Raw genomic sequence first — 16,033 nt, forward strand, 5'->3', positions numbered from 1 at the left:
GATGTCTGATTTTACAAGCAACTCAGTTCAAGAACATTTTTTGCTATAAGCACATGCATGCTCTCACTGTAATCTTGAGAATAAAAGCACCTTTTTGTTTTCTGCTGTGTTCTGCCTCATATACTAAACAATTTCCAGTGTTCGCAGTAAGTGAGGCAACTGGCCCTAAAGAAAACAGCCTCTAACTAAAGAATCTCTATTCCACCACAGACCAGGTCCATCAGGTGTTTTATGAGAAGACTGGTTCCCACCAAATCCAGCATGTGATCACATAAAAACTGGAAAAGCACAGGGAAGTTGAATTAAGGTTGCTCTGTCAACTTCAGTTCTACTGTTTACAGGTTTGACTTCAGGTAAATGAAATATTATTTCCCTCTTCCCCCCACCTCCCCCCCCCCGCCCCCGCTTCCCCCATGCATTTAATTCCCTGAATTTCCAAATAGCCAAGTGAAAAAGAGCATCTGCTACGTACCAACATGTCAGTGCTTTGTGGTCCTCAACAGTATGGCAACCTGCAGGACCACCAGACAGACCTCTGCCTTTTGAAAGGCTTCATTAAGAAGTTCATAATTGCAGTAGGTCCTTCTTATTTTCATGGAACAGCTGTTGTCAGGGTGGTGAGATGCACAAGCATGGAGTAGAATAAAAAAAATACTTCCCTGCCACAAAGGTCATTCAGTTGATTTCATTCCAAACCATGAAGAGACAAGAACTCTTTGACGTTATCGGAATATTTTTAGTATGGGCAAACCCAAATGTTTTCTTCTAGCAGCAGATTAAACAGCCAACCTGAGGCAGAAGCAGCTCTCCCAAAACTTATGTTTAAAGCTACTAAAACTAATTAAAATTTGTTACATGTCAATAAAGCTTATACTGAAATGAGAGTGGTTTCTGTGATGGTAACTGCAAGGTAGTGAAACCTGTGTCTAACAAATACAGATAAGGTGCATGAGCGAGCAGAAAGGAAAGTGCAAGGCAAGCTGGAACATCCAAAACATGTAATTTTAACTTACACAAACACAACAGAAGCATGGGTTCAAGGGAAATTCCACCTTATAGGAGAATGGTGACTGATTAAGCTGAACTCTTCCCACACATACATTATGTTCAGGAAGCTATGTTCATTCAGTTTAGTGGAAGAAAGTTGCCTGCATCATTCCCCAAATCTTCTACACAATCCCACTGCCCTGGGGATTAAGATGCTGATAATAATAAGTGAGAAAGGGAAGGTAATTTCCCAAGACAGGGGAGGGAACTGTGAAACAGGAGCGGTCTCAGCCAACAGGAATTTTGTCATCTGTAACAACTTCAGTCACTTCCTCCTGAGAGAAAACATACATCATCCTCATCACCACTGAACAAACTGACAGCGCAATTGAGTTATTTGTTAATTAGATGAAAAGCTAAAGTAACTTGCTCCTACCAGACAAATCCTATATGGCTTTCCTCATGGACCTGAAGGTCCTGCTTTACTTAAGTTCCTGCCCCCACAGCCCTCTCTTTCATTGGCAGCACAAAGACAAATTCACTGCTATGGAAGGAGGAGAAAAAAAAAAAAAACAACAAACCACCCACTATTCACCTGGCAGTGTTTGTAAGAGGCACTGCCCTGACTGCGCTCCCCAAACTGCACCACTCCTGTAAATGTATACATCACAAACATACAGGTCTGGAATTTCCAGTCAATAAACAGCATTACAAACAACCACCAGAGAATGTATAAACATTTGTAGCAGCGAAAATACTCAGCCTGGCTGCACCACACACAGTGTTTATTTATCTCCCTTAAAGAAGATCAATGGGAGAAGACATTCGAAACAACTTCTTAAACAATGTGTCACTTTGTGTTAGTTTATGGCACTGGGGCTTCTTCCAAGTACTGGTGCCACAGTAAGATACGGCTATGTTTAGATAGGTTTTTTGTTCCTTTACTCCAGTCATGGCAGCTGGGCACAAGGGAACAGAGAGGAGAAGGGCTGCTGGTCTGATTGAGTTAGTGATATAACATTTAGAATCTTTGCAGCTCAAGAGAAAATTGCTGTGTATTTGCAACCTGAACGCAGGTCAGTAACTTTAAAAGGTCAGGCTGAACGTTGAAAATCTTACTGTTATTAATTCTCCACCAGCTCCCAGTTGTGTGAATGCCAATGAGCAGACTCAGCTCCTACTGGGCTGAGGAGCAGTTAGCCCGCACCTCTGAACACCAGGTCCTCAAGAAAATGCAAAAGGAGTTTTGAAGCAATGACTTTCTGCCATACAAGCAAATGACTTCCCTGCGCACTCAGGGCACACTTCAAGCACAGGAGGCACAGATTTCCTTTTAGGGGTTTCCTCATTTGTTGCTAACTCATTAGCTTCATGTCAAGGCAACTGTTTTCTCAATCCACCTATTTCACTCTTTAGGAATACACAAACTATTTTGGTGCCATCTTGCACTAACTTAAAAAAAACATAATGAGATTTGTTGATGGTTCTTAATAATACAACTCCCTGTAGTACACAGGACTTCTATAACCCCTCTTTTTCAGAGATATCGAAGTCCTTTGCAAACGATACGCTCGCCTCACAAATCACCTCCACTGCATTAGGTCTGTGTCATTACTCATACTTTGCCATCAAGATAAACTGAGGCAGAGCAAGGTAAGGCAATTTAGCAGGGTTACAAAGACAGCAGTAGGATTAGGAGCATAAAGTGAGTTTTGCCTTTCTAGTTCCCCAATTCATCAGAAGGACAGCCATCTGAGAAGCTGAAATTCCACAGAAGTTACAATTACGTCTGAGGTAGATTTATATTTCTAAGATGCAAATACTACAGTGTTGAGTTTATGCTATTGGCCTTTCAAGGGTCTTCTGACTCTACAGAAGCATTTAGATACTATAGGGAAATATCCACAGGAAAACGAAAATAACTGAGTTTTGTTTTCTCAGGATTTGACTCCCACTTTAAAAGATGCGGGTGCTTAGACAGCAAAGCATGCAGAGTCTCAGGACACTGGTGTCTGGTGTTTCCCCCCCTCTCAAGTTTATTGGCACCACCTCCTCCAGATCTAAGGCACTAGACTTGATGCTGGATCATTGATTTGTCTAGATTTCTAACACCAGAAACAATTTATAAGAACAGATGAACATCTGCGACCACAGTAAACTTGTTTTAAGAATCAGTGTCATGTGGGGCAGTCACAAAGCCAAGAAGGCAGTATTATTAATTTTCAGGGTCTGGTTTAAGCCATATATATTAGTGATACTTTGCTTTACTTCCTACCCTAAATACACTTTAAAATTTGTCATGACTCCCCATAAGTTAGTACCTTCAATGCTTAATTTTTCAAGGAAAATTTCTCTTGCATTGGTGGTGCAGTAACCTTCTAGTACTGATGACCCTGTATGAAGCAGTCTTTTGTTTTAATGACTTCAAAAATCTCTTAAGATCCTTTACCCAGGACTTTTAGGAGCAAGTAACTTTCTGCTCTGAGAATGCCATCTCCATTACCAACTGAAAAAAGTAATGCCTATGCATCCCACACCGACACTGAAACATAATCAAATAAGGAATACTGGTTAGCTATTAGACACTGAGCACAGTAAGAGAGACACACCGAATTGTCTGTAATTGTCAGGAGAACACAGCTTAGTGAAAACAGAGCTTGTTTCACAGGAATACAAAATTCTAGTTTTTAATTTAGCGCTAAAGGGGAAGGAAAAACACAACCTAACACGTATGTTCCACTGATAAGGCACCCTGCATTCCTACAGCTTTTAAAGGCATTACACTGAAAGAAACATATTTTGTATGCACATAGAGGATCTTCAGCCATAATAACCCATGAACTACTGCCATCCATGTTATGTTATCACTATCCCACCTACCAGTGCTTAAAAAGTGACTCTGTTAGATTGACCAAACTCACTTAATTTGTGATTTTTCTAGTTATGCACCCCGACCTATTAAGTGGGCACACCTTGCCATTAAAAGACTCCCCTGCAATACATTTGCCCAAACCAGTGCACTCCAAGTCCTACAGAAATTATCCAACAGCTTGAGCTGAGTTGGAAAAAAAGTCTGCCTTGCTGTGAAAGAAGAATTACCCCACCAGAACTACCCCCCTCACGGCTTTCTTTTTTTTATTATTATTTTTCAATTTACTTTTTAATGGAAGCAAAAACCCCTATCATCTCACCTACTCCTCTTTTAATAAGGAATGACTGCCGTGACTACCCCCATCTAGAACCACTATTCACTGCCAGCACCTCTGCTCTCCTCGTGTGCTTAGAGAATAACTGATTAGCACTTTGCATAATTAACCTGATTAGCACTGTGCATAATCAAACTGATTAGCACTTTGCATAATTAAAAAGAAATAATAATAATAACAATAATAAGCAGTAGGTAATAGCAAAAGCTGCTAGTCCCAATGCCTGTTTGTTAGCTCTAGGATTAGTTTAGTGCGGCATATTTTATTTCTTAAAACTATTTCTTTAAAGATGCACAAGCTCCTGAGAGGTACAGCTTTAAAAATTCGCATTTGCTATCAAGATCACTAGTGAAAAAAATTAGTTGTTCCACTATTACAGCTTAGGATTTCTTGTGCCTTCACTGCTGAAGCTGAAGACATTAACAGGATGGATGCCTGGTCTGATGCACCTGGAGTTTGGTTCCCATATCTGTCTAGAGTACTGCTGTTGGATTCATCATCACAGGACACAGAAGTCTCACATCTTTTAATGCATATATAAGCTTGCAATGAACTTCAAGAGTAGGAAAGCTCTATTACTGTTGAGATGTATATCCTCAAAAGTGGTAGGCACTGAATTCTCTCCTGCCCTGAACAACTCTTCCAGGCCTCTAAGCCTACATCACTCTTCCTCCACTTGAGTATCACTCATCTACACGTATTTTTTGCAACCTGATCAAGAACTTGAGAGACAGAAGGTACTTTGTTTGCTAGCCTGTCCCATGTCCAGTGTAAATCTCCCCAACAGGGTTTCAGGATTAACCGCCACCTCCCAAAACCTGAAGAATGCCTACCTAGACTGCAAATTTTGTGTAAACATCCATGTTAAATACCTGCATCACTAATGACTCTGGACATTCAATGCCAGACAGCCTAGAAGAGTGGTTCTCCAAGTGAGTCAGTAAACCATCACCATCTCCTGCTTGCTAACGTGGCCTCATCCCTCCTGGTCACCAGAATATCCCATGTTACTCCTCATTTTTAACCTCATCTCTCTCCAGCATCCTTATATTACAGCTGAGATTTCCTTGTGTTCCTCACAATCTTCACCTTACATGTTCTATAATGCCTTTACGAGTACCTGGAATGTTCACTGCCAAACCTCCACTGTGCCCTCACAATCACGCTGCCTACATTCCACCCTGGGTACAAGACACGTTACGGCTTCTCTGCTGACTGCTCAGCCAGGGTGGTTTCTTACCAGGGACTCTGGGCAGCTGGGGGTCAGCTTGCTCCAAGTGATCACTCTGACCGCTCATAAGCTGTCCAGGAAGGAATGCAGTGCCCAGACTGCACACACTGCTCAGATGCAGCACACAGCGTGGACCTGTCCTAGAACTGTGGCAAAAATACTCCCACTCTGTCCAAGCTTCCCTTGTAAGACCTCTCTCATAAAATAAGCCAATGAGAAACTGAGGGGTGGAAATGGCAATAAAAGATAATCTATCCATAAATGGCTGGAGTGGAGACAAACTACCCGTGCAGAGAGGTCCCTGCATCATCCTAAGCTAAAGAACCCATATGAACGACAAAGGGTGCAGAGCTAGTTACTCACTTCACAAGTTGTTTAGTTTCAGTAAAAAAGTGTTGCTGAAGAGATTTCTCAAGTCCAAATGTTCCTGGGGAAGGTAGTTGCAGTAATTCTGGGAAGAAAGCCAATCCTTTGGCTTTATATGTAAATATTTAAACAACATTATTTTTATATACATATATTTTATACACATATACATGCCTTTAGACTTCCAGACTTGCAAAACTGCAACAGAAAAATATAGGCAAATTGACATACAGCTATTGTCTCTGCCTGAAACCATGCTAACTGACCATCAGAAACAAAATACAGGAAAAGACTTCAAGATAGTTGAGCCATATAACCTTTGTATACTGGTCCACTCAAACAGCAGTGTTGAAAGAACAGGAGTAGAAATTGAAAAGCTAGAGAGAGAAAAGTCTCAAATTTCATCTCTGTAGAAGTGGAAAGAAAATAAAGTCAATCTATTTTAAATCTTTCAGAACCTTGATGGATACAAATGCTCCATCCATGGGTGTGGAATCTCCAGTTTTGGATGACACAAAGCTTCACATACCGATTATTTTGGTGTTATGACACCTGACAGTAAAGCTGCAACTTCATGTTTAGAAAGGTCAGTGCTGCTTCAGGCTTAAATCAGGTCCATACCTCAAAAGGGATAACTTGGCAGAAAATGCAAGTGAAAGAATGGAAATGCATCTGGCACTGAGATCTGGTGAATAAATAAAGTGGGGGGAAGAAAATAAAGCTTTAAAATTGTTGAGGAGATGGTTGATAAAATGGAGGAAGATGATTTAGTGAGAAAGGGTATCCAGTCAGAGCATACAATGAATAAATCAATCTATGAAAATAAAATTTACCACATGAATTCCACCTCTTATCTATTCAGCAGAAAAACACACCCTAGTACAAGGTACATGTGTGTAAATTCATAGCTACATGATTTAAAGAAATAAAATACTTATGAATACAATACTTACATGTCTGTATGTATGGCACAGTCAGTGAGTTTTAGGAACACAGAAGTGCACATACATGAAAAACCACACGGAAAATATGACCAAGAATAGAGAAAGCCTTTTAGAAAATATTTTAATGGCTTTATAAAAAGCCTTCACCCAAAGTTTGAGGGGCTTTTGCAATTTTACATTTTTCTATTGCAAAATACACCTGCTTTCTTCTCTTTTTTCCCCCTAAACTAAATATTTCTTCCATCTAATGACTCTCTTTATTAGACAGCATCTAATTTGCATACATTTACATACAATTTAACTGCTAGCTTGTGAGAACAAAGAAATGGCTCTGTATTGCACCGAAGGACAATACTCAGAAAGGAAGGTATAAAAACCAGCTAGCTCGGTGGCTGTATATTCTCTTTGTTTCAGAAATACTAGGAGTTTTAAACACACTACTTAAAGGGTGAAAAAGATTATTTCATCAAACAATGAAAAAAGATACAGTGCAGCTTCCTTTTAACGCATTCTCTCTCTGGCCTGGTTAATGGGATTTAAGGGTCCAATATTTCTTTGCTTTCTTCTGTTTCTTTTATTAGAACTGATGGATTTAATTCTGTCACATATTTTACTTCATATTTTATTCCTATAGCAATCTATGCTGAAAGTTCAGCTCCAATGCTAATTCAATACTATCTTCCTTTCCTTGCAGTCAGCCTGGAATACAACTGAATGATCTCTGATGGGCATGAAGTGCTCTGCCCTCAATGCCCAGTGCTAATGGATTTTAGAGAGAGTCTGCCAGTTTTACCTCGTGGCAACAAGTCTAGAGATAATGAAAACTTACCATGTAGCTGACTGGGAATCAACAGGAAGGGAAGCAGGGCTGAGCTCTGCTTGTGAGAACAGGGAGGGACTGTGGTCAGAGTAAATGCAGGATGTAAAGGATGCGTCAAGCCCTCTAGTTCCCTGAGGAGACAGTGGAAAAAAAAGAGGAGAAAATTATCTTTTAAGACCTTGTATGAAGGAAAACCCTTTAGAAATAGTTGTCAGGAACTCCAACACATGCCCTACCAAAAGCACGATACAATCAGCAAAGTGTTTTTCTCCAAATGCTCTGCAGCTGGGGTATCAACTGCTCAGGACAGCTACAAATTTAATCCATGTAGATTTGACATAAAAACCTTGCAGGAAAAAAAACATTTCAGGCTGCATGCTGCAGATGCCTACATCCTCTCATATATGCAGAACCTAGGGATACACAGCAGTCTTCCCATTTGTCCTACCAGCACAGCAGAGGTGCTAGCCTCACTTCTGAGCTCTCCTCTTCCCAACATCAAAGTCAATGACTTGTGCTCAGTGGGGCAGAAAAATTAAAGTATCACCATTCAGGGGCATAGGGATGGGTGAAAGATGACCCAGTCACTCTGGTGGCATGTTCAAAAAGCCTGTCCTACAGAAATGTTACAAGAGAAACCTCTTCTGGCATAAACAGACCTATTGCAATGGAATGGAATAGGGCCAGGCCATGTTAGCCTGCACACAAAGCAGGTGTAGAATTCAGGACACAGCAGTCACCTGCTCCGTTCAGATTGCCCCAGCCAGCCATGTGGCCTGGGGCACACCAGCTTTGTGGTCAGCACCAGGCCAAGTGTTAATTCCATGGGCAACCTCACCCCAGCACGAGTGGCACAGTAGCGCTGTGATTGATGGTACAGGAGCCACATCACAAGCCGTACACAAAAGAAACTTGTGCTGATACTGCCCTGATGTGACTCACTGGCACTCAAAACACATTATAGATTATTTTCAGATGCAAATTTTAATTTAAAGCTGGCTGAAATGTTAATGAAGTTTTAGCTCTTTTTCAAAGGGGAAAATTCCCTACTGCTTACAAAAATGTTTTCTTTATTTTCCCCTCTGCCTGATCTGCTTCTAGCGACATACAGCAACCAAACATCATAAAAGAAATTAATCAAGCCTTCATATCATTTTCCCTTTTCAAGGGTGGAAAGGTTGAGGTGTGTGATCTTCAGCATTTCCGATGCGTACCAAAATGATGCATTAGAAAACAGTGGAGGAAGGAAATTCCAAAGCCACAGTTCCCCTGATTATCATATCCTATGCTCACAGCTGTATCTTGCTGAAACCACTGGGTTATCATTTTCAGAACCTTACAAGCACGGCTGTGTTATGATGTAAGCTGATTTTAATTGGAGCTGCCAACAAACCCACCCTTCCCTCTCCCTATCACATGTCCCCAGATCCATCCTAGAGCCAGGACTGCGTAAGTACCTGGTTCAGGGAGCTTTCAGCTGAATGAAGGCTTCTTTCCCATGTGTTTTTAGCCACATCAAACTCTCACTGCAGCTCAAGATCCAGGCAGGAAACTTGGAGGTTAGAGCTAGGGAGGAAGGAGAACTACTCAAGTGGAGGAAAGGCAACAGAGCAGCATCAACACTGATTAGTTTAGCTGTGGACTTACACCTTGTGATGTCTAGGGCTGCTTTGGTACAACAGGAGAGAAAGACTCTTAGCACACAGCTGGAAGCTGAAGCAATCTCAGCTTTATAGGTAAAAAAAGACCCCACCTCACGTGCTAACCTAAGATAAACCATTGGGCTACACAGATCATACAGAACAGATGCAGTCTGCCTCTGATGAAAAATAGCTTGAGATAACGGTGCACTGCTACAATCTGCACCGAGGGCATTTTCCAAGTGGCAGGTTAAATTAGCCTCAAGTGACATGCATTACAGTAACACTTCCCTGAGGCAATAAGGCAAGGTCCCACATTCAAATGGAAAGAATTGAGCATTCTTGCCAAAGGCAAATGATAAAGGTTGTGATTAAGAACAACTGTTACCAGAACATGGTGAAGCTCCTGAAAAATCTTTCAAGGACTTCAGAAAATACACCTGGAGATAAAGATCAGGAATTTTCCTTTACATCTCTACAGTTACCGTACCACACATCTCTTTTGCTGCTTTCCAGAGAAGAAACATCAATTTCATCCTGACTAGAAACTAACCTTGCAACCCTCAGTAGTTCTAAAGCCACTCTGTCCAGACAGCTGTGCAGGATGGGTATCTGTATTTCAGCTGAATACAGAAGACACTGAAGTTCCCTTCCTTTTGCTTCCCTGATCCAGGGAATTGGGATATTTTACATCCTACAATGGAGATCCTTTGGTGATAAGGTATCATCTGACACCGCCACCCACAATATCTTCAGGAGAAGGAATCGCTAAGGAAAAGCTTCACTAGAGCCACTCAGGACCCACAGGTGATTCAACATCTTTGGAAACTAAAGTAAGTGAGGGAAAGAATCAGTGCTGACACCTGATCTTCACCTGTTTTAATCAGCTCAACAACCAACACCCACCTTTTCACTACTGCAGTTAGAATTTGTATTGCCAAGTTACAACCAGGCCTCAAGGGCAGGGATAAGAATTAGTGACTGTTTTTGTTCAGCAATAACAAAACAATCCTTTCCAGCATATGTGAAGCAATGGCATCCACACAACTACTATTTATCATTCCAGTCCTCTACACACTCTCAGGATGGTTACAGTTATTCTGTCAACCAGGGGCAGCTGTACAGGTTGTTACACAAACCTATACATACTCCAGTTAGGCAAGCCCTAGACAAGAGACTTGGCTAGTTTTCCCAACAGAGGCTTCCCATTTTCCTTCAACTGCCTTTAAGGTACAGTTACCAGTACAACCCACTGGTGCATATTTCCTTCCTGTGGTATCACTGAACACATTTCTCTGCAGAAAAGCTGTCCATTGCAAAGCATGCATACTTAAATATCCACATGATAACACGTATGTGCAGACACACATATAAAATACCTTGGCCAAAAGCTGCTTGATTGAATTAATTTCACTCTCCCCACATTACAAGGGGTGCCCACATCAGTTTTTACTGTCTTTAAAACAATGACAGGAATCTAAAATTTTAAATTATGCCAACATTTGAATACTTTTTATTCGAGTGCTCTCAATCAGTTGAAAAGTGTATTACCACAACACCAGCCTCAAATTTCACCTTCTAACAATTCTTCTTGGAGCTTAAAGTAGGTTAAGCAAATCATTCATCAGATTTTTCCCTTTCCTTTCTTTTATTGTTATATACTCCACTGAAGCTGAGAGATGAAAATGTAAAAGCTGGTTTAAGCAGAAAAATAATTCATTAGAAGGAACTCCTATTGCACTAAATTAAGAATTGGCATTTATTAAGTTCTACTTTTTATACATATGGGTGCGATTATCTAAAGGAACAAGGGTGTGATTCTCTTTCCACTCAAATAATGGCGACAAAGTCCAAGCTGAATTCATCAGCAGCATATTCAAATCAGTTTTGAGCATTTTTGGAAATCCTCCCCGTTCCCAACCTGCCCAGAAAGTGGGCACAAATAAATAAATAAATTTCCACCACCTTGTGTCCTGGAAACAACATCCACAAGCCGCAGTTTGTGCGGCTCTGTCCAGTTAAAGATACCGTGAGTTTGTTTTTAAATACAAACGATATTTCTGAAGTTAGTTCGTTCAAACATTCGCTTTGATTTGATAAATTATATTAAATACAATTTGCCTCAGCAGCACTTTAAAGCATGACAGCTAGAGCATGAGTAGGTCATTTTTACACGGAGCGTACAATCTCCTCAGTTGTGTAGACAGCCTGGATTATGTATGCAGGCCCACACGCCCCCAGATAACAAAATTACCCGGCTTGCACTCCAAGCCAGTCAGAAACTGTGGAGTTGCAGAGAGCAAAGTCAAGCCCGAGCCAATCAGTCCTGCTAAGCAGCTGCTATCTCAGTTGCTTATTAGTTCACCAGTACACTGGCCACGACCAAAGGCTTCAGATGGGCTTACAGTATGCACAGAACAAAATTGTCTCTGTGCTTTCAAATACCACAGAAATGCAACCATGAATGAATGCTATCAAAGGGGAGAGGTAGGAGCAAAACCTCTTTTAAATTTGCTCAAAACATTATTTTTCTAACACTGAAGAAAAAAAATCCTTACTCTTGAATACTGTATAATAACAGAACCATGCTGTTTGCTGGCAGAATGTTAAGTTTCATTTTCAGCAGAAAAAAAATTGTATAATAATTTTTCCTGATTTAGATGGGGTTTAGGTCAACCTTAGCTACATACAAATGAATGTTTTGTTCAAATTACAGGGTAATTTTAATTAGGACACCCTGCTAGACATCCTGTTGTTCTATTTAATGGACTTTCTCAATTATGAGAAGAAACACCTCCCCACCCGCCTGCGACTTGAAGTAAAAATTATGCTGAATAAATATACAAAGACAAAAATTATTATTCTGTATTAGATCTTTTTATTTCTGCTAATCTTTATTTGGCAACTGCTGTATCAAAAGGGCAGAGTTCAGAATCCCACACCCATTAAACACCTGTTTAAAAACCACTTGAAGCACTGGAACCAGCCAAATATGTCCCAATTAAGCAGAAATGTTGGCACTGCTGTCTCGGGTAAGGAACACCCATTGCCATTTGCTCTCATTAGGTTAAACGGGTTCCTCGGGACATAGCTGAATTCCTGATTATGTGCATTGCAAATGGATGGAGAACACCAGAACAATAAAATTTAATTCAGCGTAGCCTTCTGTCCAGTTGTCAAGCGCAGAATTTTGGGAAAAGCAGAAATGAAGCTTTGGGAAGTAAACGTGAGTTATATGTTCTAAGTATGTATGAGACAGCTCATACTTCTTTCAAGAAACTGCCTGATCAACGTAACAGAAAGAATTGGGTGGGGATTTCTTGTTGAAAATGCTCTCAGATTTAGAGCCCATTTCATTTTGTTAACATCTCCTCCTCTGTACTTTGCATCAGTTTGATTCACTTACACAGTTTTATTTGTTAGTTAGAAGTACAATACGGTATCTTTTTATATTCACTTTAGTGTTAAATTGGTCACCAATTTCTTAACTTTGTATGTTTACGATGCAGTGAAGGAAGGCAAAGCCCAGACAATAAAAGATTTTTTTTGTAGATCAGATGCCATATTGCAAGTTTTCCAAATATTTTGGTCAACTTAAATAAGTAAAGGCTCTTCTAGAGAGGCCGACTGCATGGCAAACAGAAGAATCTTGCCGGTCACTCATTTAACCTCTTGACCCCTGCCAAGGATGTGGACATGCTTGCCAGTAAGTGACAAGTCAAGTGGTCTTTTACCAAATACCCAACAATACATTTCAGGGTGGTGCCAGCAGACAGAATCAGAGTAGAGAGGTAGTGATTAAAAAGTATGTTTGAAATGGTTCTAATATCCATGCTCAATCCTCTATAATCCCACTTCATTATCAATTTATTAACTTCCTTTGTTGTCCTTTCTGTCACCCTCCTGTGTTAGTTACTAGCATATCTTAGTTTGAAAAGTGCTGTACTACACAGGCACAAAAAGCTAGCATGCTTCACATAAAAATCGATCAGTTATCCGTATCCAAGTAAGAGAGGTACAGTCTCTGAAGGACACCTTCAAATTAAATGTACAAAAAGCATGGTTCAGCACAATAAACACCACTCCATTTGCAACTCATCGTCAGGATGTTAGCAGACTGAAAAGAACATCTATATATTTTTCTCTTCTCTCATGCCAGATAGGCTTCTTGAGAACATAAATCCCACTGGTCCTCTACTACCTCTTGTACTTACTGTAGAATTCACAATTATTTAATGCTTGCATTTCTAAAGTAAACTTTAGTACATGGAAAAAAAGCACTCTAGAAATAAAATATATCAGCTAGCACTTGCTGCTGACCCAAAACTATATTTATTTTCAAGACAACCATAAGAGTGGCAGATGCTTTCCTGTTCTGGCTGGCTACAAATGGCACTAAGAAATCCTAAGATAGACACCTGCATACTTCCTACTCTTCACTTGTTTCCCCCCACATCCCCAACTATTTTTGCATACACACAACATTTTCTAATTTGCTGTTGCTATTTGTTTAGATATCCATGGGTGCTATATTCATTGTGGTCTCGAGAACAGTTTCCCTTCCATAATCCTACTAATCTCATCAAAGGATGCTAGGTACTCAATACATCTGAATAAGATAAAATACTCCATATTTACTCTCCATTATTTAATTCACAAAAAGTCTGGCTTACAGCAAAAATATTTTTAAATAGTATCTCTAAAAATTGAGAGCCACAGTCCTCGGCTATTTCTTAACTTAAGCCTTGGTAGCTTCCCCTCTTAGAACTGCTGGCTGACATTTTATTCAGTAGATCGTATCTGCAGCTGCAACCCTTCCAGACTACAAAGAGTAGCAAAAGCTATCATTACAAATGGATGTTTTTATCGGTAGACATTTTGAGACTAAGCAAAAGGGAGTAGGAAAGACAGAGTGTAGATTGGAAGAAAACAAAGTAAGTCCACAAACAAACAAAACACTACAAATCACAACAGGACAAGAGAAAAATCAAGCGGTGGAATAGTAAAAACAATTCTGTCTTGATTAGAATTCCATTTTTCTTTTTTCCTTTGTAGTTCCATCAGACAACTATTAAAATGTTTAGCTGCACCACTTTTACAATTACAAGTTATACAAGGTAGTTTATCAGGGTATCTAAGCACACAATGCAAATTAAAAGGTAAAACCGGGAGTATTTTGTACTGTAAAAACAAATAAATAAAGGGAAACATCTCCTGTATACTGCAAGAAACCCAAACCCAATTAATTCTATATGTTTAAACTGGCATTTAACTTCCACTGAATTGAAATTGTATTTTGAACCTCAGAGAAGTTGCCTTCAGTGATACCCTTCAAATGAAATGCCTGAGTTCAACAAACCCCAGAGAGCTGTGGATTAACACGTGCTGGAGCAGAGATGGAATACTCCATGGGAGGAGAGACTTTGCCTACATCCCAAATATCTACAGACAAATCAAAACCTTTCACAATGTGATATGAATGCAAGATATAGAGGAAAAAGACCATTTCAGAGCCTGAAACACTTTGAGGAACTGACTTTTAATTAACCAAAATAGCAATTTTTAAAGCTATTGCATGAGGCAACCAAGTCCCATACATCAGCCAAGGAAAAGACCCTCTCAACCCTAGAAATAAGTGGTAATACCCCAAAAATGGTGAGAGAGAGAGAGAGCACGCACAAGAGCAAGAAATGAGGTGCAGGGCTAATACCAACGATGAAAATGTCTGGAACTAAAAATCCAGATACAACCTTTATCTCTGGGGCACGGAGGGACAAAATAAAAGGGAGGCACATAAACTTTATGCACAAACTAAGGGGAAGTCAGTGGAGGGATGTATTAAAAAAAAAAAAAAGCAACGTTGCAATATGCCATCTTGTAATATTACATTGAAAACCACACCACTGTGCTTTGCTACTGTATTTGGCCAAGTGCACTACTGTGTTTAATTTGAACTTTGATTACAGTAAATCACAGGATACAGAGAGGCAACCAAGTGACTCAAGGCTCAAGGTCCCTTCTGAAATCTTACCATATTAAAAGTTTGACTGTAGTAGGAACACAGTAACCAAAATCTATGTACACTACACCAGAGGAAGGGAGCAGAAGCATTGAACAGAACCTCCCAGGACTCCTTGGTCATCTGTTACACACGAAGAACAGTAACTTTGCCGTGCCAGCAGTGAGACTGTTAGAGCAGCAGATAAATTTGGTGCTGCCTGCATCAGACACAGCAAACCATGGGCTGCCCAATTTTCTGAGGAGGGCACAGACGCTCTGCACACCTGAGCACGATTAAATCTTACTGCTTATGAAGAAGAGAGTCGGTGTTGGCAGTGCATTGGCTCGAAGGGGAGGGAGGCAGTTGGAGGGGAAGCATAAACCTGTTTCTGCTCACTACCAACATTATTGCAGGCACCAGTAATGAGGTGGCTGGGCTAGAAGGGGAAAGGGATATAGGAGCTGGAGTGCTTTATCAGCTCCAAGACCAATGCTGGTTTTGGCACTATTTTCACTCTAGTGAGTTACAAACAACAAAAAAACCCCAACCAAGCAGGTGCTAGCAATCTGAGAGACCACATGCCAGCTACAGCTGCTTCAAACTGATTCAATTACATCTGCCTGAATAGTCCCAGGACATTGAATCCACTGAAGGGAACCACAAGTTGAAGGGAGACCCACTTTGTTGGGATCTTAACACTCCATTAATTGAAAGTGGAAGCCATCCCAACTGAAATGGGAGGAGGGCATTTATACAGGGTCTGAGCCATATGATCACACTCAGGCTAGGACAAGATGGAAGACAGCGTATTCATGACACTGGGATACAGAGTAAAAGC

General features: G+C 40.4%; 1 protein-coding gene across 15 annotated transcripts in view; it reads right to left on the reverse strand.

Annotated features, from left to right (window-relative positions):
• ZBTB20 (zinc finger and BTB domain containing 20) overlaps window positions 1-16,033 on the reverse strand; it is a 474,904-nt gene that overhangs the window by 345,952 nt on the left and 112,919 nt on the right. For 12 of the 15 annotated variants that reach the window (XR_009207574.1, XR_005699581.2, XR_005699580.2 and 9 more), the window contains one exon: window positions 7,564-7,685. The exons of 2 other annotated variants lie outside the window; for them this stretch is intronic. The gene's annotated coding sequence lies outside the window, so the exon portion shown is untranslated. Of the gene's footprint in view, window positions 1-7,563; window positions 7,686-9,011; window positions 9,122-16,033 lie in introns of those variants that run through there. One more of the 15 variants, XM_058419422.1, reaches the window with a different exon arrangement.

This window comes from Hirundo rustica, chromosome 2 (assembly GCF_015227805.2).
Source record: "Hirundo rustica isolate bHirRus1 chromosome 2, bHirRus1.pri.v3, whole genome shotgun sequence".
In the NCBI taxonomy this organism is placed as follows: domain Eukaryota; kingdom Metazoa; phylum Chordata; class Aves; order Passeriformes; family Hirundinidae; genus Hirundo; species Hirundo rustica.